Raw genomic sequence first — 21,186 nt, forward strand, 5'->3', positions numbered from 1 at the left:
TTAAGGAAATACTGCTTTTTTTTTTGCCTTCAAGTCCTACGGATGTGTTAAGGCATTATACTTTATATTATCTAACAGAGATCTATGCTGGAGACATTTACAGGTTAAAGCAAAAATTCCTAATTCCTTTGTAGCTACAACATCCTATGCAGTTTTAGGGAGGCAGTTTTAAGTTGAAAATTATGAAGAACTCCCAAAAATCAGTTGCCCCATGATGCCTTAAGCCAGATGTGCCTATGGTTGGAAACTTTCAAACGTACATCAGATAAAATATTCTCTCATATTAAGTGGAAAACTGGAAAAGAAAATCCGTTAGGTACTTTCCAGTACTAAATGTTCTATTAAGTTATTGAATTTTGAGATAGAATCAAAGTAAAATTAAACAGCTTGCCTTGCCAGGGCCAGGAATACCACTAAATGCTAAAGCATAAAACAGGACCCAGCGATTCATTTTCTTGCTGCTAATCTACTGATATTACTCCTAATAAACTTAAAAACTAATCAAGCTCCTATCAACCTACTATTCCAAATCTTGGCATGTGTGTAAAATATATACACACAAATAAGAATAGATTTGAGATCTGCTTATAAAAAAAGAAGATAGGCTGGGCACGGTGGCTCACAACTGTAATCCCAGCACTTTGGGAGGCCAAGGCTGGCGGATCACTTGAGGTCAGGAGTTCAAGACCAGCCTGACCAATACGGTGAAGCCCTGTCTACTAAAAATACAAAAATTAGCTGGGCATGGTGGTGTGCGCCTATAATCCCAGCTAATCAGGAGGCTGAGGCAGGAGAATCACTTGAATCCAGGAGAAGGAGGTTGCAGTGAGCTGAGATCACGTCACTGCACTCCAGCCTAGGCGACAGAGCAAGACTCTGTCTAAAAAAAAAAAAAAAGAAGATAATTTTACAGGAACTTCATTAACGAGTATTATACTCTATTTCTATCAGAGGGGATAACCAAATATTCATAAATGAGGCCTTATATTTCTTGAGACAGATTCCCCAAAACTGAGTCTGTTTTTCAAACTTCATGAGTTCATTCGGAATTTTCAAACTTTGCTGGGCATGGTGGCTCATGCTTGTAATCCCAAAACTCTGGGAGGCCAAGGCAGGAGGATTGCTTGAGCCTAGGAGTTTGAAACCAGCCTGAGCATTACACTGAGACATCGTCTCTACAGAAAATTTAAAAATTAGCTAGGCATGGTGACATGTGCCTGTGATCCCAGCTACTCAGGAGGCTGAGGTGGGAGGATCGCTTGAGTCCAGGTCAAGGTTGTAGTGAGCCATGTTTGCACCACTGCACTCCAGCCTGGATGACAGAGAGAGACCCTGTCTCAAAATAAAGAAAATAATTTATACAATTTTATTCTATCTGAAATAACCACTCCATAAATAGTACTGCCATGCAATTTCCAGTCCTGATGTCATGGAATGGTAAACGTTATTGTGGTTCCTTATATAAAACAGCATGAGTATGGCATGCTAAAAGGATGGAATGAGTCTAAGTCTCAACATCATCGGAAGGCAAGACCAACTGGGGCCACCAATCTTTAGGTAGGGCACTGAATAGCTCTTGCTGAAGCCACTTTTCACTTGCCTCCTTAAACATCCTGAGACTAGACAGCCCAATGGTAGCTTGAAAAAGTAACAAATTAGTAAGAGAACTGCATCATTAGAGAACACTTAACTGAGATTCACCAGCTAAACTCATAAGAATTAATGCCATATCAATCAGATTTACACCATGTAAGTGCAACATCCTTATGATACTATTTGTCATAGTTTCTTACCTGTTTAACATCACCTTCAAATAGTCCATTAGATTCAAGCGAATACAGTACTCATTACAGTTTTTTAAAATTAAACAGGCTGAGTGCAACGGCACATGCCTGTAATCCCAACACTTTGGGAGGCTGAAGTCGGAGGATCACTTGAAGCCAGGGGTTCGAGACCAGTCTGGGCAATAAAGCGAGACCCCCACTCCACCCCACAAAAAAAATTTAAAATTAGCTGGGCGCAGTGGTGTACACCTGCAGTCCCAGCCACTCCAGAAGGTAAGGTGGAGGACTGCTTGAGCCCAGGTTGAGGCTGCAGTGAGCAATGATCACGTCACTGCACTCCATCCGGCCTGGGTGACACAGCGAGAGAATCTCTAAAAAAAAAATAAATAAAAAACATTTAAAAATAAAGGCCAGGCACAGTGGCTCATGCCTGTAATCCCAGCACTTTGGGAGGCCGAGGCAGGCAGATTACCTGACGTCAGAGAACAACCCGGCCAATATGGTGAAACCCCATCTCTATTAATATACAAAAATTAGCCGGGCATGGTGGCATTCACCTGTAATCCCAGCTACTTGGGAGGCTGAGGCAGGAGAATTGCTTGAACCCAGGTGGCGGAGGTTGCAGTGAGCCGAGATCACACCACTGCACTCCAGCCTGGGTGACAAAGTGAGACTCCATCTCCAAAAAAAATAAATAAATACATAAAAAATAAAGTGGCCAGGCGCAGTGGCTCACACCTGTAATCCCAGCACTTTGGGAGGCCGAAGCGGATGGATCACAAGGTCAGGAGTTCAAGACCAGGCTGGCCAACATGGTGAAACCCCGTCTCTACTAAAAATACAAAAATTAGCCAGGCGTGGTGGCAGGCATCTGTAATCCGAGCTACATGGGAGGCTGAGGCAGGAGAATCACTTGCACCTGGGAGGTGGAGGTCACAGTGAGCCAAGATCACACCACTGCACTCCAGCCTGGGTGACAGAGTGAGACTCTGTCTCAAAAAAATAAAATAAGATAGCAAAGTGCGGTGGCTCACGCCTGTAATCCCAACACTTTGGGAGGCTGAGGTAGGCAGATTATCTGAGGTCGGGAGTTCGAGACCAGCCTGACCAACATGGAGAAACCCCATCTCTACTAAAAATACAAAAAAATTAGCCAGACGTGGTGACACATGCCTATAACCCCAGCTGCTTGGGGGGCTGAGGCAGGAGAATCGCTTGAACCCGGGAGGCGGAGGTTGCGGTGAACCGAGATTGCATCATTGCACTCCAGCCTGGGCAACAAGAGCGAAACTCTGTCTCAAATAAATAAATAAATAAATAAAATAAAATTGAGGCCGGATGCGGTGGCTCACGCCTGTAATCCCAACACTTTGGGAGGACGAGGCGGGCGGATCACCTGAGGTCAGGAGTTTATGAGCAGCCTGGCCGACATGACGAAACCCCGTCTCTACCAAAAATACAAAAAATTAGCCGGGCATGGTAGCACACACCTTGTAGTCCCAGCTACTTAGGGGGCTGAGGAAGGATTGCTAGAACCTGGGAGGTGGAGGTTGCAGTGAGCCAAGATTGTGCCACTGCACTCCAGCCTGGGCAAAAGAGCGAGACTCCGACTCCAAAAAATAATAAAATTAAATTAAACTGAAACAAACAAAAAAACAGTTAATAATCTGTTAAAGTAGAAGATTAATGGTAATTATCTCAATAGTTAATAGGAATTTTTTTAGGCAATCAGTCTCTAGTGTTTATTTGCTTTTTTGTAATCTTACTGTTTTACGGGTTTGGAAAGATGCTTGACACATAGCTCCTATAATTATTATTATTTTTTTTTTTTATGTTTTTGAGATGGAGTCTCACTCTGTCACACAGGCTGGAGTGCAGTGGCACAATCTCGGCTCACTGCAAGCTCTGCCTCCCGGGTTCACGCCATTCTCCTGCCTCCCGGGTTCACGCCATTCTCCTGCCTCAGCCTCCCGAGTAGCTGGGACTGCAGGCGCCCAACACCACACCCTGCTAATTTTTTGTACTTTTAGTAGAGACGGGGTTTCACTGTGTTCGCCAGGATGGTCTCGATCTCCAGACCTCATGATCCGCCCGCCTCTGCCTCCCAAAGTGCTGGGATTACAGGAGTGAGCCACCGCGCCCGGCAGCTCCTATAATTATTAATCTTTAAGAACATGTTAGATAATGACATAACTTTTTTTTCTGAATTACAGAAGGATTCTCTTCTCCCCCCACAATTGAAAATACTAATTTCTAATGTATTATTCCACAGTTTCTATTTTAATTTACTTCTTTCCTCAACTAAGACTATTAGGATATTAGCCATCCAATTAAAGGAAAAAAAGATTTTAAAGAAAGAAAGACACTAGCCCTAGACCTGTTAAATCAGTCCACGTGACAGGTATAAAAATTTTCCCAGTCATTGACTGCAAAGGAAATAGTGTCACATAGTGATCTACACCTGAACCTGTTCACAGCACTTTAGAGAGGTCAACATCAGATGAGAGTGTTCTCTGAGGCTGGCTTTCACAATACCAGGTCTTCAGCATTACCTAGTTATTGAACTATAAATTCACTAAGATAAATGCCACCATTTCCCAAGACTTCCTTTTTAAAAAGCAATTTAATCTTATGCTTGATGTACTTCTATTATGCACTGGTAAATCAAAACAAAACAAGCCTGGCGTGGTGGCTCATGCCTATAATCCCAGCACTTTGGGAGGCCGAGGAGGGTGGATCACCTGAGGTCAGGAGTTGGAGACCAGCCTGGCCAACATGGTGAAACCCTGTCTCTACCGAAAATACAAAAATTAGCCAGGCGTAGTGGCGCACGTGTGTAATCCCAGCTACTCGGGAGGCTGAGGCAGGAGAATCGCTTGAAACCAGGAGATGAAAGTTGCAGTGAGCCGAGATCGCACCATTGCACTCCAGTCTGGGTGACAGAGCAAGACTCCATCTCAAACAAACAAACAAAACAACAACAACAAAATTCTACAACCCTAGTAAACACAGATGGCTTCATAAATTAATACTTTACCTTTGGCATCTTTCATATGCCCACTTTAAAATGTTTAATATTCTTGGGTTCACATCAGTCCTCCTGTTACGCATTCAGTTTTACTGAGAAATGAAGAAACTGAGGCAAGAGAAGTGGGAAGAAACTTGCTATTTGTAGCAAGCAGGCATCTATCTGGACAGGTTAACTGTGGTCCTGCTCTATTAGGCCACAATGCTTTTCTGAAAAGTGCCTGTCAAATAAGCTGCACAGAAATCCTTCTCATCACAGACATCCAGGGCATCCCCCTCCAGAAGGGACAAATATGAGTATTTCTCCCTGCTGAGGGAGAAGAGACCACGTAACCAAAGAAAGCATGCTTCTCAATCTATACTACCGAATTGGGAGGGAAAAAAATGAATGGAAAGAGAGAAAATCCAAGGAAATAAACTTCTGAGACTGAAGATGTGGTTATTAGGTTTATCCGCACATTAGGAAATTACTGAAACATCGCTTAAGTAGAAACGGAATCAGGAAGGCCTAGGGTCTTTTTTTATTCCAGTCTTAAACCCCCAAACAAAAATATCTGAAATTAAACTATTTCTCCTGAGCAGTTATATTCTTAAATGCCTCTATAAAACCCACAAGGCCTACACGAAGTCCCTGATTTTTAGAGGTGATTTCAAGTGTCCATTAGCGTCCACTCTCCCACTCCAAAATCCAAAATATTGTTGGCCCGGATCCGGGCAGGACACGCACATTTTCCTGTGAAATCATTAGTTTCACATCAGCTTCGTACGTTCTGTTTCCAGTAACTTCCCTTGATCAGCATGGCAAACGAGAAGGAGAGAGTAACAAAAGGCATGTACATTTACTACGTCCCTCGCAGAGAACATAATAAAATCCTGGGAACAGGAACTGGCAGGGACAACCTGCCTGGCCCTGACTCTCGCCACGATACAAAGGCACGGAGAGAGCAAGTGAGGTCTGCACCCCACACCTCACTCTGCAAGAGAGAGAGGACTTTCAATGCAATCAGACCCAACCCGCAACGCCCCCTTCCCACGTGGTCTTCTCCCTCTCCCGAGCCCAGAATCGGATTGGAGAGGGGTCTGGAAGGAATCAGACCACGCTGGAGCTGGGCAGGAGGGGTGGGGGGCGAGTTCCAGGCAGAAACTCCAGCCCCTTCCTAGAGGAGCCCTGAACTGTACGCCTCCCAGTTCCGGGATCTGAATTCCCACCTCCCGAGACCCCAGACCTCTCCATGTCTCTAGGGAGGGGACCTCAAGGCCTCAGAGCTGCGGGAAGGGCTGGGCTGCCCGGCACCGGGTCTGGACAGTGTGAAGCCCAGGCCGCGTGCGGGCGAGCGGAGGCTGGGAGGCGGCCCCCTGTCTGCCGCCGCCCCTCCCTTGGCCCCAATTTCTCCAGGTCCCCGGTCACAGGTTCTGGGCCGGCCCTCACCTCACCTCAGAGTGGCAACGTGTGCAGTCGGGCGGTTCCGGAGGCCCTGCGTGGAGGAACTGCTGGGCGGGAGGAGACGCCGGCGGCTCCGGCGATGGCTGACAGGCTCGCAGCACCAGGCCGGCCCGGCACACGGAGAAGGGGCGGGGCTTCAGGGGGCCTGACCCGCCCCCGCCCCGCCCTGCCCCGCCCCACCCCAGCCTCCCACCTCAGCCGGCGAGCCCCAAGTGGTGACTACGTCCGGGGTTACTCCAGGCCGTTCACCTCCGACCCCGCTCCGAGCTGCGGCGAGGCCAGGGCCGCCGGGGGGCGAGGCGCGGGCCCGAGGGCTCAGCGGCAGCCAATGAGAGGGCGGCGCGGGGCGGGGCGATGTGAGGCGATGTCGATGGTCCGAGCGCGGATCTGCCATTCGGGGCCGAGCGGCTAGAGGGCGGGCGGGCCGCGGGCGGGCCCTGGGCAGTCGTGGCGCCCCTGGCCAGGCCTTCGCGGCCCCTTCTGCCACAGCCGGGTGCGGGCCAGCCCCTCGGCTCCTCTTCCTGGCGGAGAGAGGAGTGGGGGAAGCGGTCCCGCATGCGCCTCGCAGCAGGGACAGAGGCGTCCCAAGTGAGGGGCCAGGACTAACCGGCCTGTAGAGGGGGGAAAGGGAACCCAGAATTAAGGCGGGCTGAATGGGGCAGGCGGTGTGCGGGCCCGTTTAATTGTCTATTTAATCCTAACACATTAACAAGGGGTGGGCAATCGCGTCCACTACCTGTCCTCATCACGCTGGCTGGTTTCCAAGTCTGGGCGAGCTAAGTAACCCCATGCTGGAACTCCATAACCAGCCCCCCGTTTCGCTCCTCAGCCCCGAGACAGCCCACTCGAAAGGTGTTATACATGCTGGATCCTGGCGTGTTAAGGAGAAGCCTCAGTAAACGAAGCTCAGTAAGAAGGGGACTGTACCAAAGAACCACCGTCTTCTGCCTGCCCTGAGCAAAATAGTTGCCAAAGCGTTCTAGACTTTTCGGATTGGAGAAAGCTTCTCGTCCTCCACTGTGGGCACGCCGAGCCTTTGAGAGGAAGCCAGTCGGTGTCTCCAGTTTTGCCGGTTACTTCATAGCAAGACTTTAATCGTAGCTGTGTGTTGAAAATTAATAATAACTGGAAGGGGTCCCAACACAATACAAACATTGCGTAGGGAAGAAACTTGGAGAAAATTGCACTTGAGAAGAACAGGGTGAACTCAGCCCTTCCAAGGAGGAATTTAATGAAGCATGCGGCGCACCTTCTTAATGCTTACAAACTTGTGAGGAAGGCCAGGAGAGGTGCAGAGGATGACAGTTTGGTAGGAAGAAGTTCTACGCCAGAGGGTAAAAAGTGAATAGGATAGAAATACATGCCCCGGTAAGAAGTTCTTGGCGGAAGCTGAGGCAGGAAGAGGGAAAGATTGGTCAACAAGGAACAATATTTATCTAGGAGCCCTCATAATCCCACTAAGTGGGGCTTCCCGAAGAATTTATCAACCCATTTTTAAAATAATAGGGTCAAGCACAATGGCATGTACCTGGACTGTAGTCCCACCTACTCAGAAGGTTGAGGTGGGTGGATGGCTTGAGGCGAGGGGTTCAAGGCTGTATGTAGTGTACCACGCCTGCGCCTGTGAATAGCCACTGCACCCCAGCACTGGCAACGTAAAAAGACCCCATCTCTATATAAATAAATTAATTAAATAACAGGGATTGGAAGCAGAGAACTTAGGAAAGAAGATGTGGACTTTACAGAACAGGGATTCATATTTCACAATAATTGTATCACTGATGCATCAATCAGTTGGACAAAGGTAGTGGAGGGAAAAAGATAATTGGGCAAGACTCCCTGGTTTAGTAAGATGTTTGATTTGACTCACCGAAAAAAATGGCCTGGGAAGAGGGAAGCCTTGCCTTTCCATAACAGCAGTCTCTGAAGCTGACATGAAGGGAGTGACTTTAAAAGAACTAAAAACCATGCGGTTGCCTCTTATTTTTCTTTTACCTTTCCTAGATCCTATTAAGTAATAGGAATTCTTTCCCTAGGATTCTTTTTTTTTTTTTTTTTTTTGGGATGGAGTCTCGCTCTGTCACCCAGGCTGGAGTGCCGTGGTGCAATCTCAGCTCACTGCAACCTCTGCCTCCCAGGTTCAAGCGATTCTCCTGCCTCAGCCTCCTGAATAGCTGGGACTCCAGGCACACACCACCAAGTCCAGCTAATTTTTGTATTTTTAGTAGAGACGGGATTTCACCATGTTGGCCAGGATGGTCTCAATCTCTTGACCTCGTGATCCGCCCACCTTGGCCTCCCAAAGTGCTGGCCACAGGCGTGAGCCACCACGCCAAGTCTCTCCAGGATTTTTAATGGTGTTGCTGTTTACCAGCTTTAGGAGCTCTGCAAAACCAGGGATTTACCCTCAAAAACTGTCCTTATGTGAAATTTCAGCCAGCCCCTGCATGTCCTGCTTTTGACCTCACTGATTATTTTAAATAATTCAGCTTGCTAAAGAACTGGCCAAAGAAAGGCCTAATAGAAGCTACAGTGAAAAAAAAAAAAGTAATTAAGGAAGGATGAGTTACGATACCAAGGTCACTTACAGAGGATCTAATAATCTAATTCTTATCACCAAATGCTAAGACAGCTGGGCAGAGAATGAGCAAAGAGCTGTGTCTTTAAGACAGTACAACTGGAATTTCAGCAACCCCTGAGTGTTATGGTGTTTGGTGCATGCCACAACCTGCCCATCCCTACTGTAGGTTCTTTAGAGCTGCTCCATGAGTTATTGCTACACAAGCTATTACGTCTGTAAGAGGCGGAGGAAGAGAACCAAAGGGTGGAGAGAACTTACTATATGAGACTAACAAATGGAAGAGAAGGATGAGTGGTACATTTCTAGAAGCTAATACTAGAAGTCTGTTATGGGCTGGATTGTATCCCAAAATTCATATGTTGAAGTCCTAACCCCTAGAACCTCAGAATGTGAGTGTATTTGGAGACAAAGTCTTTATAGAGGTAATTAAATTAAAATGAGGTCATAAGGGTGGGCCCTAATCCAGTATGACTGGCGTCCTTATAAGACGAGGCAACGAGGACACAGACACACATATGAAGACATAGGGCATCCATGGCCATCTACAAGCCAAGGAGAAAGTATCAGAAAAAAACTAACTGCTGACACCTTAATCTTGGACTTCTAGCCTTCAGAACTGAGGAAATGCATTTCTGTTGTTTAAGCCACCAGTCTGTGGTACTTTGTTATAGCAGCCCTAGAAAACGAATACAAAATCCCAAATATATGACTTCCAGGGTTTTCAAGGTGATGTAAAGGTATTAGTGATTCATCCTGAGCATCCCAGCTACCTTCCAACCTTAAAGTTGCTTTCTTATCTTCCTGTGGGTAAAGTCAGAAAAGTATGAGAGGTCCCTGTCTTCGAGGTGATTATAGTCTATTTAAGAAGACAAAACTAGCACATTAAAACAGAGTGTCTGTGTCACACTCTTTAGATGATAGCCATATGAATTTGTAATAGCCATAGATGAGAAAAGATAAATTCTCAAAAATTGATAAACCCAGATATATATAAACATTATATGCGCCACTGTGCAGACAGCTTCATTTGGCATTTTTCGGTCAAATATTTATATTAGGGCATCGTTTCTCAAAGTATGTCCCACTGACCACCTGATGAAACAAACACTAGGGTGCGCCAGGCGCGGTGGCTCATGCCTGTAATCCCGGCACTTTGGGAGGCCGAGGCGGGTGGATCATGAGGTCAGGATATCGAGACCATCCTGGCTAACATGGTGAAACCCCGTCTCTACTAAAAACACAAAAAATTAGCCGAGTGTGGTGGCGGGCGCCTGTAGTCCCTGCTACTCCGGAGGCTGAGGCAGGAGAATGGCGTGAACCCGGGAGGCAGAGCTTGCAGTGAGCTGAGATCGCACCACTGCACTCCAGCCTGGCGACAGAGCGAGAATCCATCTCAAAAAAAAAAAAAACACTGGGGTGCTTGTTAAAAATGCAGATTCCTAGCCCTTTTTTTTTTTTTTTTTTTTTTTTTGTGCAGCAGCACAATCATAACTCACTGCAGCCCCAACTCCTGGGCTCAAGCGATTCTGCCACCTCAGCCTCTCAAGTAGCTGGGACTACAGGGACATGCCACCACACCTGGTTGACTTTTTCTCTTTTTCTTTTTCTTTTCTTTTTTTTTTTTTGAGACGGAATCTCGCTCTGTCACCCAGGCTGGAGTGCAGTGGCACAATCTCGGCTCACTGCAACCTCCACCTCCCGGGTTCAAGTGATTCTTCTGCCTCAGCCTCCCAAGTAGCTGGGATTACTGGTGTGTGCCACCATGCCCAGCTAATTTTTGTATTTTTAGGAGAGACACGGCTTCACCATGTTGGTCAGGCTGGTCTTAAACTCCTGACGTTGTGATCCACCCGCCTTGGCCTCCCAAAGTGCTGGGATTACAGGTGTGAGCCACTGGACCTGGCCGACTTTTTCTTTTTTTAAAGCATCCCTAATAATCACCCTGAAGTTTGAGAACAGTCGTTTAAGATTTATCATTATTGTTCCCCTCTTTGCTGCCGGAGTCTCTGTTGAACAACAAGGCCTTCAATACCTGTCACTCTTAGGACAAGAAAGTCTCTCAAGTCAGGTTTGAGTTGAATCAAGGGAGGAAAGAAAGTGCCTTAATAGAAAATAGAACCATGGGCTGGGTACGGCGGCTCACGCCTGTAATCCCAGCACTTTGGGAGCACAAGGCGGGTGGATCACCGGAGGTCAGGAGTTCTAGACCAGCCTGGCCAACATACTGAAACCCTGTCTCTACTAAAAATACAAAATTTGCGGCAGGGCACAGTGGCTCATGCCTGTAAACCCAGCACTTTGGGAGGGCGAGGCGGGTGGATCACCGGAGATCAGGAGTTCAAGACTAGCCTGGCCAATATGGCGAAACCCTGTCTGTACTAAAAATACAAAAAATTAGCTGGGCATGGTGGCAGGCGCCTGTAATCCCAGCTACTCAGGAGGCTGAGGCAGGAGAATTGTTTGAACCCGGGAGGGAGAGGTTGCAGTGAGCCGAGATCATGCCACTGCACTCCAGCCTGGGTGACAGAGTGAGACTCTGTCAAAAAAATAAAAATAAAAAATAAAAAAATTGCTGGGTATGGTGGCACGTGCCTGTAGTCTCAGCTACTTGGGAGACTGAGGCAGGAGAATCACTTGAACCCAGGAGACAGAGGTTGCAGTGAGCCAAGATTGCACCACTGTACTCCAGCCTGAGCAACAAAGCAAGACTCCATCTCAAAAAAAAAAAAAAAGAAAAGAGTCCAGGCATGGTGGCTCATGCCTGTAATCCCAACACTTTGGGAGGCCAAGACGGGCAGATCACCTGAAGTCAGGAGTTCGAGACCAGGCTGGCCAATGTGGCAAAACCCCATGTCTACTAAAAGTACAAAAATCAGCCTGGCATGGTGGCGGGCACCTATAATCCCAGCTACTTAGGAGGCTGAGGCAGGAGAATCACTTGAACCCGAGACGCAGAGGTTGTAGTGAGCCAACAGCGCCACTGCACTCCAGCCTGGGAGACAGAGAGAGACTCCATCTCAAGAAAAAAAAAGAAAAGAAAATAGAACCATGAAGAGCCCCCTGTCCTGGGGCTGTCTGACCATGAATCCAGATTCGTAGATAACAAGGTCAGTGATCAATCTTTAGGACAGAGAATAGAGGAATTATTGGGATATTATTTCCTGCTGACCACCAATAGTTAAACTTTAATCTGGCTTCTGGCACTTGCCATGCTTATTCTTATCCTTATACCTTTGTTTATGGTGGCAGACTTGTCCAACTTTTCTCCTATTTTTCTGAATCTTTCTAGTCCTTGGAAGTCCCATATTCTCCAAGATTTCTCTTACTTCTCCAGCTTTCACTGATCTCTCTCTCCTCTGAATTCTTGTAGCAATATGGTCATACCACACAGTTCAGAATTTTTTTTTTTTTTGACAGTCTCGCTCTGTCTCCCAGGCTGTAGCTCAGTGGCGCGCTGTCAGATCACTGCAACTTCCGCCTCCCGGGTTCAAGTGATTCTCCTGCCTCAGCCTCCCGAGTAGCTGGAATCACAGGTATGTGCTACCATGCCCAGCCAATTTTTGTATTTCCAGCAGAGACAGAGTCTCACTATGTTGGCCAGGCTGGTCTCAAACACCTGACCTCAAATGATCCTCCCACCTCTGCCTCCCAAAATGCTGGGATTACAGGTGTGAGCCACCATGCCTGGCCCACAGTTCAGAATTTAATTAGGATATATATTTTTTTGTCTGCATACTGGTTTTAGCTCTCCAGTTAAATCCTGAAGGCACAGACCATCTCTTACAGTTTGCTACCCCCTTTTATAGCTCTTCGAGTAGGACTAGGTATTTCTATTAGTAAGTGCTTCATTGACTGAAATAAAGATTAGCTCTGTACCTGAGAGGCCACTCTGCTCCTGATGCCTGCTTATCCGTCTTCACGTTGTCTCTGAGAGGCAAAGCCTCCAGTGGGATATTTAGCTGCTTTACAGATGGACAGAATTCATCAAGAAAGTCAGTGCCTTGCCCACAACTGTGGCTCCAGTTGTGATATAAAAGAAAAATAAGACACAAAGTCCTTATCGGAATACTATGTCTCTTTGCTCTTGTTAATCACTCCAGTTTATCCAGAATTAAGAGCCTGAAGGAACTTCATACCATAAGATCAGAAAATGTCCTCAGGGAGGCCACTTCATAAGTCTGGTCCTAATGATGAAAGGTAGAATTGCACAATGAAGGACAGCGTGAATAGTAGAGACTCGCCACGATGTTTTCACATGGACACAGGGTTTTCACATGCATTTCTGCTCTCACTCCTTCCTTATCCAATAGCAAACACTTCCAGTCTCTATACTTCAGCCAGTTACCAAATCTTAACTTCTTCCTCCATGACACCTCCAATATATATGTTTTTAAAATCCTTTTCTAAGTCCTACAAACCTCACAACTAAAATACCTGGAGAAATTTTAAAGGGCTCTTTAAAGACAGGAAAATGGACAAGATGACTTGTTTGGATTTTGCCCAATCGTAGGATTCTGACATTTTATGTTGATCAGCTTTATAGCCTAGCCATCCCTGACTTCACTTTCCTCTAAAGCCATGACAGTACTCCTCGTAAGTTTATTTCCTGCCCCGTCCCTACCTTCTCTTTAGACTTCCCTAGTGTCTCCATTATTCCTATATCAGGTTCAGGTTTTTCCTGCTACATATTTAGGTCTCTACCTGTCTTCTACCTTCATTCTTTATTGTTGTTATTATATATGAAACACAATACATAATAAAATATAACATTAATAATTTTGTAGAGCCTTTATCGTCAAGAAAAATTGAGACATCATTCAATTTCTTTTTATCCTTTTAATACCTTCTGTCTTAAAATTTTCCTGTATGTCATATCTCAGAGCAGAAGATTTCACAATGTCACATCTTTTTTTTTTTTTTTTTTTTTTTTTTTTTTTTTTTTTGAGACGGAGTCTCACTCTGTCAGCCAGGCTGGAATGCAGTGGCACGATATTGGCTCTCTGCAACCTCTGCCTCCTGGGTTCAAGTGATTCTCCTGCCTCAGCCTCCCAAGTAGCTGGGATTACAGGCACCCGCCACCACGCCTGGCTGATTTTTGTATATTTAGTAAAGACAGGGTTTCACCATTTTGGCCAGGCTGGTCTTGAACTCCTAACCTCGTGATCCACCCGCCTCAGCCTCCCAAAGTGCTGGGATTACAGGCATGAGCCACCACGCCTGGCCACAATGTCACGTCTTTTTAAAAAAAATCTAACCTCTGGGCCAGGTGTGGTGGCTGACGCCTGTAATCCTAGCACTTTGGGAGGCCGAAGCAGTAGGGTTACCTGAGGTCAGGAGTTTGAGACCAGCATGACTAACACAGAGAAACCCTGTCTCTACTAAAAGTACAAAAATTACCTGGGTGTCGTGGCAGGCGCCTGTAATCCCAGCTACTCAGGAGGCTGAGGCAGGAGAATCCGTTGAATCCGGGAGGCAGAAGTTGCAGTGAGCCGAGATCATGCCATCGCACTCCAGCCTGAGTGACAGAGCAAGACTGCGTCTCAGAAAAAAAAAAATATATATATATATATATATATATATATCATCTAACCTCTGGTTAACTCCTAGACCTGCAGGTAGAAAGTTATTTTCTAACACAAGTCTTGTTTATCAGTGGACCTATTGTGCTGATGTGCCCAATTTTCTTATTGGAAAAAGAAAAAAAAAAAGGAAGAATAAAGACAAAAAAAAATCCATGAAAAGGAAATGTAGCTTCAATCAATGAACAAGATGGCCATAATCAGTTGAATAACATACTTCTGGGGGTGAATACAGGCAAGCAAAACTGAGAAGAACCGATTATGGGTATTGGCAGTGTCAGTCTCAAGAGCAGCAGCAACTCTACCTTCTCTGTGCTCTGTATTGTAAACAGCTTGAGCTCTTTAATCAGATAGGCTATGCTTTAAATCCTGACTCTGTCACTAATTAGCTCTGTGGCCTTGAGGAAGTGACACCTTTCTGAGCCTCAGTTTCCTTATCTATATTATATATATCTATCTTATATTCAGGATATAAAGCCTACCTTCTAAGGTGGTGTTTTGGATTAAATGATGTAACCAACATGTTAAGCTTCTGGCACAGAGCTTGTAAGATAGTAGGCACACAGAAAATATTACTTTCCCCTTTCTCTCCATGTTCCTTTCCTTTCATTTCCTATTAGTAATCAATACAGAACAGAGTGCTTTATGGATCCTCACTTGATTCAGAAATTGTGATTGCTGGGCGCGGTGGCTCATGCTTGTAATCCCAACACTTTGAGAGGCCGAGATGGGTGGATCACCTGAGGTCAGGAGTTCAAGATGAACCTGGCCAACATGGTGAAACCCCGTCTCTACTAAAAATACAAAATTAGCCGGGTGTGGTGGCACACACCTATAGTCCTAGCTACTTGGGAGGCTGAGAAGGGAGACTTGCTCGAACCCAGGAGGCGGAGGTTGCAGTGAGCCGAGATCACACCACTGCACTCCAGCCTGGGCAAGACAGAGTGAGACTCTGCCTCAAAAAAAAAAAAAAAAATTGTGTCATTACCAAATTCACTCCCCCCTGCACCCTGTCTTAGCTATGAGGGAGGCCGAGGAAGGAGAATCACTTGAACCCGGGGGGCGGAGGTTGCAGTGAGCCGTGTTTGCACCACTGCACTCCAGCCTGGGTGACAGAGCAAGACTCTGTCTCAAAAAATAAATAAATAAATAAATAAAAAATTCAGTGGCTGGGCACAGTGGTTCATGCCTATAATCCCAGCACTTTGGGAGGCCGAGGTGGGTGAATCACCTGAGGTCAGGAGTTCAAGACCAGCCTGGCCAACATGGTGAAACCCTGTCTCTACTAAAAATACAAAAATTAGCTGGGCGTGGTGGCGGGAACCTGTAATCTCAGCTACTCGGGAAGCTGAAGGAGGAGAATCACTTGATCCCAGGTGATGGTGGTTGCAGTGAGCCAAAATTACGCCATTGCACTCCAGCCTGAGTGACAAGAGCAAGACTCCATCTAAAAAACTAATAATAATAAAATGAAAATTCAGTTCACCAACCCATCCGCCCCAATATTTCCAGGTTAATGGAGCATGTGATCAGGGACCTTGGGATATTATGAATCCTTTACCCTTACTTGGAGGGAGCAAATGACTGTGGCCTGAGCTTCTGAGTACCAACCAAAGGGCTGGCACCTGTGAGTATGCCTGGCCCCACTCAGGCTTATTATTGCATCACACAGGAAAGATTCTTTGGCCCCTTTGGCAAGGTTGTGTAATAGTAGGAACTTGCATATGTTACAAGTAGGAGTGTAATGAGGACGATCCCTTAAAAAACAGTTTGGCATTAATTGGTAAAGTTGTACATACCCTGCATACCCTATAACCAGCTTCTACTTCTGGATTTATACCCTGGAGAAACTTTCAAAACTGCCCCAGAAACATTGCTCATTATGGCTACAAACTGGAAACAACACAAATGTCTCTCAACAGCAGAATGAATATATAAATTGTGATACATTCATACAATGAAATATTATAAAGCAATGAGAATGAACAGATGATTGCTACATGAAGTAATATGGATGAATTTTACCAACATAATGTTGAGCAAAAAATGTATGTTTCCTGCTACAAAAACAGGAAAAACAGGCCAGGTACCAGTGGCTCGTGCCTATAATTCTAGCACTTTGAGAGACTAAAGCAGGAGGATCACTTGAGGCCAGGAGTTTGCGACAAGCCTGGGCAACATAGGGAGACCCTGTCTCATAAAAATTATAAACAATTTAGCTGGGCAGGTGATACACGCCTGTAGTCCCAGCTACTTGGGAGGCTGAGGTGGGAGGATTGCTTGAGCCCAGGAGTTGGAGGCTTCAGTGAGTCTTGATCACACAATTCCACTCCAGCCTGGGTGACATAGCAAGACCCTGTCAAAATAAAACAACAAAAGAAATGGGCAAAACAAGCCAGGTACATGCCCCTGTAGCCTCAGTTAGTCAGGAAGCTGAGGTGGTAGGATCGCTTGAGCCTAGGAGTTCAAATCTGGCCTGGGCAACACACAGAGAGAGAGAGAGAGACCCCATTTCTAGAAAAAAAAAATAGGCAAAACTCATTTGTGATGGCAAGAATCTGGATAATACACTCTTTTTTTTTTTTTTTTTTTGAGACGGAGTCTTGCTCTGTAACTGCAGGCTGGAGGGCAGTGATGCAATCTCAGCTCACTGCAACCTCCACCTTCCAGTTTCAAGCAATTCTCCTGCCTCAGCTTCCCGAGTAGCTGAGATTACAGGTGCATACCACCACACCCATCTAATTTTTATATTTTTAGTAGAGATGAGGTTTCACCATGTTGGCTAGACTGGTCTCCAACTCCTGACCTCAGGTGATCTGCCCGCCTCAGCCTCCCAAAGTGCTGGGATTACAGGCGTGAACCACTGTGCCTGGCCCCTCCTTTTTTTTTTTTTTTTTTTTTGAGACAGAGTCTGACTCTGTCGCCAAGGCTGGAATGCAGTGGCCCAGTCTTGGCTCTGCAACCTCTGCCTCCTGGGTTCAAGCGATTCTCCTGCCTCAGACTCCTGAGTAGCTGGACTACAGGCATGAGCCACCATGCCCATCTAATTTTTGTATATTTAGTAGAGACAGGGTTTCACCACGTTGGCCAGGCTGATCTTGAACTCCTGATCTCAGGTGATCCACTTGCCTCAGCTTCCCAAAGTGCTGGGAATACAGGTGTGAGCCAGTGTCCAGCTGATAACATTTACCTCTGATGGTGAGTAGTGACTGGGAGAACACATAAAAGAAATTTCCAGCCCAGACGCGGTGGCTCACGCCTGTAATCCCAGCACTTTAGGAGGCCAAGGCAGGCGGATCACTTGAGGTCAGAAGTTCAAGACCAGCCTGGCCAACATGCTGAAACCCTGTCTCTATTAAAAATACAAAAATTGGCCAGGTGTGGTGGCTCACGCCTGTAATCCTAGCACTTTGGGAGGCCAAGGCAGTCAGATTGCCTGAGCTCAGTAGTTTAAGACCAGCCTGGGCAACACGGTGAAAACTCGTCTCTACTAAAAAAAAAAAAAAAAATTAGCTGGGCATGGTGGTGTGTGCCTGTAGTCTCAACTACTTGGGAGGCTGAGGCAGAAGAATTGCTTGAACCCAGGAGGTGGACGTTGCAGTGAGCCGAGATTGTGCCACTGCACTGCAGCCTGGGTGACAGAGCTAGACTCTTTCTCCATAAATAATAATAAATAAATAAATAAAAATTAGGTCGGGTACAGTGGCTCATCCCTGTAATCCCTGCACTTTGGGAGGCTGAGGTGGGCGGATCACCCTGAGGTCAGGAGTTCGAGACCAGGCCGGTCAACATGGCGAAACCCGGTCTCTACTAAAAATACAAAAATTAGCCGGACTTGGTGGCACATGCCTGTAATCCCAGCTACTTGGGAGGCTGAGGCAGGAGAATCGCCTGAACCTGGGAGGCAGAGGTTGTAGTGAACTGAGATTATGCCACTGCACTCCAGCTTGGGCAACAGAGCAAGTCTCTATCTCAAAAAAAAAAAAAAAAATACATAGAGTTTGATTCCATTTATATAATATTCAAAAGTAAACAAAATATTTTTAGTGATACATATATAGAGAGTTCAATTTTTTTGTTTGTTTTTGAGATGGAATTTCACTCTTGTTGCCCAGGCTGGAGTGCAATGTCATGGTCTCAGCTCACTGCAACCTCCACCTCCCGCGTTCAAGCGATTCTCCTGCCTCAGCCTCCCGAGTAGCTGGGATTACAGGCTTCTGCCACCACGCCTGGCTAATTTTGTATTTTTAGTAGAGACAGAGTTTCCCCATGTTGGTCAGGCTGGTCTTGAACTCCTGACCTCAGGTGATCCACCTGACTCAGCCTCCCAAAGTGCTGGGATTACCGGCATGAGCCACCACGCCCAGCTGATAGTTCAATGATTTTACAAAACATGGAAAAATAAAAATTGGGAGGAGGAAAGCGACCAGAGGACCAGAGGCACAGACATGTAAAGAGCATCCATGATGTTGGCAATGTTCAATTTCTTAATTTGGGTGATGGTAACATATGTTCGCCTTTTCAGTATTATTGTTATTATTGAAAATATACTTATGTTCTATATACTCTCCTGTATATATATATATTCCACAATTAAAAAATAGCCATGGCCAGACCGAGTAGCTCACGCCTGTAATCCCAGCACTTTGGGAGGCTGAGACGGGTGGATCACTTGAGGTCAGGAGTTTGAGACCAGCCTGACCAACATGGTGAAACCCCGTCTCTACTAAAAATACAAAAATTAGCCAGGCGCGGTGGTGGGCGCTTGTAATCCCAGCTGTTTGGGAGGCTGAGGCAGGAGAATGGCTTGAACCTGGGAGGCGGAGGTTGCAGTGAGCTGAGATCACGCCACCGTACTCCAGACTGGGGGACACAGCAAGACTACGTCTCAAAAAAAAAAAAAGAAAAAGAAATAAAGAAAGAAAATGGCCATGCTGGTGGCTCATCCCTATGATCCCAGCACTTTGAGAGGCTGGGGTGGGAGGACTGCTTGAGCCAGGAGTTCAAGACCAGCTTTGGCAACATACTGAGACCCTGCCTCCATTATTAATTTCTTTTTTAATTTAAAACCAAACCAAACCAAATGAACAAAATGGCATGTAGCCTTTAAAAAGCAGTAGCATAAGCCAGACACGGTGGCTCGTGCCTGCAATCCCAGCACTTTGGGAGGCCAAGGCAGGCAGATCATGACGTCAGGAGATCGAGACCATCCTGGCTAACATGGTGAAACCCCATCTCTACTAAAAATACAAAAAATTAGCCAAGCGTGGTGGCGGGTGCCTGTAGTCCCAGCTACTTGGGAGGCTGTGGCAGGAGAGTGGTGTGAACCCGGGAGGCAGAGCTTGCAGTGAGCCGAGATCGCGCCACTGCACTCCAGCCTGGGTGACAGAGCAAGACTCAGTCTCAAAAGAGAAAAAAGAGTAGCATAGTGTGCAGGTACAATAATTTTAAAGCTAGAAGAGGCCTTGTAAGCCATTCTGTCCAACCACCTCATTACAGAAACCAAAATAGAGGCCAAGAGAAGACAAGTGACTTGTTCAAATTGATTTAGTCAATTAAAGAGCTGGGGTAGGCCTCCTGGCTTCCTGTCAAGTGCTCCTTCTGCAGACCCATCCTGATTCATCCATTTGGTCCTAGTTCCTACTCCCTTCCAACATCATATCTCTGAATTGCATATGTCATAAAACCCATAACTTTTTTCCTGCTAAATTTGATGTTCTTGTTGTGGGAAAAGGAGATCAGAAGAGATATACTCTGCTCCACTGATAGTCTAAATGCTTAGAAAGTCAGTCAAAATATCTAGGAGTCGAGAAATAGTCTATTAGAAATAATAGAAACATGGATCTATTTGTCTACTCTTGGATTTTTTTTTTTTTTTTTGGTGGGGGGCATGGAGTCTAGCACTGTCACACAGACTGGAGTGCAGTGGCACAATCTCGGCTCACTGCAACCTCCGCCTCCCGGGTTCAAGTGATTCTCCTGCCTCAGCCTCCCAAGTAGCTGGGACTATAGGCATGTGCCACGACGCCCAGATAATTTTTGTATTTTTAGTGGAGATGGGGTTTCACCATGTTGGCCAGGCTGGTTTTGAACTCCTGACCTCATGATCCACCTGACTCAGCCTCCCAAAGTGCTAGGATTATGGGCGTGAGCCACAGTGCCCGGCCTACTCGTGGATATTTTGACTGTAGCTCTTCCACCGCTCTGTCCCCGACAGTATGGCCTACTCCAATATGCACGCTTTTTTTTTTTTTTTTTTTTTTTTTTTTAGGTGGAGTCTTGCTCTGTTGCTTAGGATGGAGAGCAGTGGCGTGCTCAGCTCACCACAACCTCTGTTTCCTGAGTTCAAACGATTCTCCTGCCTCAGCCTCCCAAGTAGCTGGGATTAGAGACGTGCGCTACCACTCCTGGCTAATTTTGTATTTTTAGTAGAGACAGGGTTTCACCATGTTAGTCAAGCTGGTCTTGAACTCCACCTGCCTTGGCCTCCCAACATGCTGAGATTACAGGTGTGAACTACCGCGCCTGGCCCAGGCTGACTTTAGAGTCTTTAAGTTACAAAAGAAAAGGGTAGGGTCTGAGAGGTGATCAAAGAAAACTCTTAGACTTCATCTTTGGCCAAGCACAAGGTCTCTTTTGGGAAAAGTGAGCTCTTTTGCCACCTTGTGACACTGGATGAGAACAGCAAGCCCTCAGATCAGTTCCTACTCCTGCTCCAAGGTGGCAGCATTGTACCGTGGCATCTAGGAACTAATGTACAGAGAGTTTCAA

The 21,186-nt window shown here is 46.2% G+C and overlaps 1 protein-coding gene across 4 annotated transcripts in view; it reads right to left on the reverse strand.

The window, feature by feature from the left end:
• The window catches only part of ACACA (acetyl-CoA carboxylase alpha), a 275,744-nt gene extending 269,341 nt beyond the window's left edge, over window positions 1-6,403 (reverse strand). For 2 of the 4 annotated variants that reach the window (XM_055257046.2, XM_063628640.1), the window contains exon 1: window positions 6,246-6,402. The gene's annotated coding sequence lies outside the window, so the exon portion shown is untranslated. Of the gene's footprint in view, window positions 1-6,245 lie in introns of all 4 variants that reach the window. The other 2 variants (XM_055257045.2, XM_063628639.1) reach the window with 2 other exon arrangements.
• Window positions 6,404-21,186: the final 14,783 nt, after the last annotated feature.

The sequence above is a fragment of the Symphalangus syndactylus genome, chromosome 20 (assembly GCF_028878055.3).
Source record: "Symphalangus syndactylus isolate Jambi chromosome 20, NHGRI_mSymSyn1-v2.1_pri, whole genome shotgun sequence".
In the NCBI taxonomy this organism is placed as follows: domain Eukaryota; kingdom Metazoa; phylum Chordata; class Mammalia; order Primates; family Hylobatidae; genus Symphalangus; species Symphalangus syndactylus.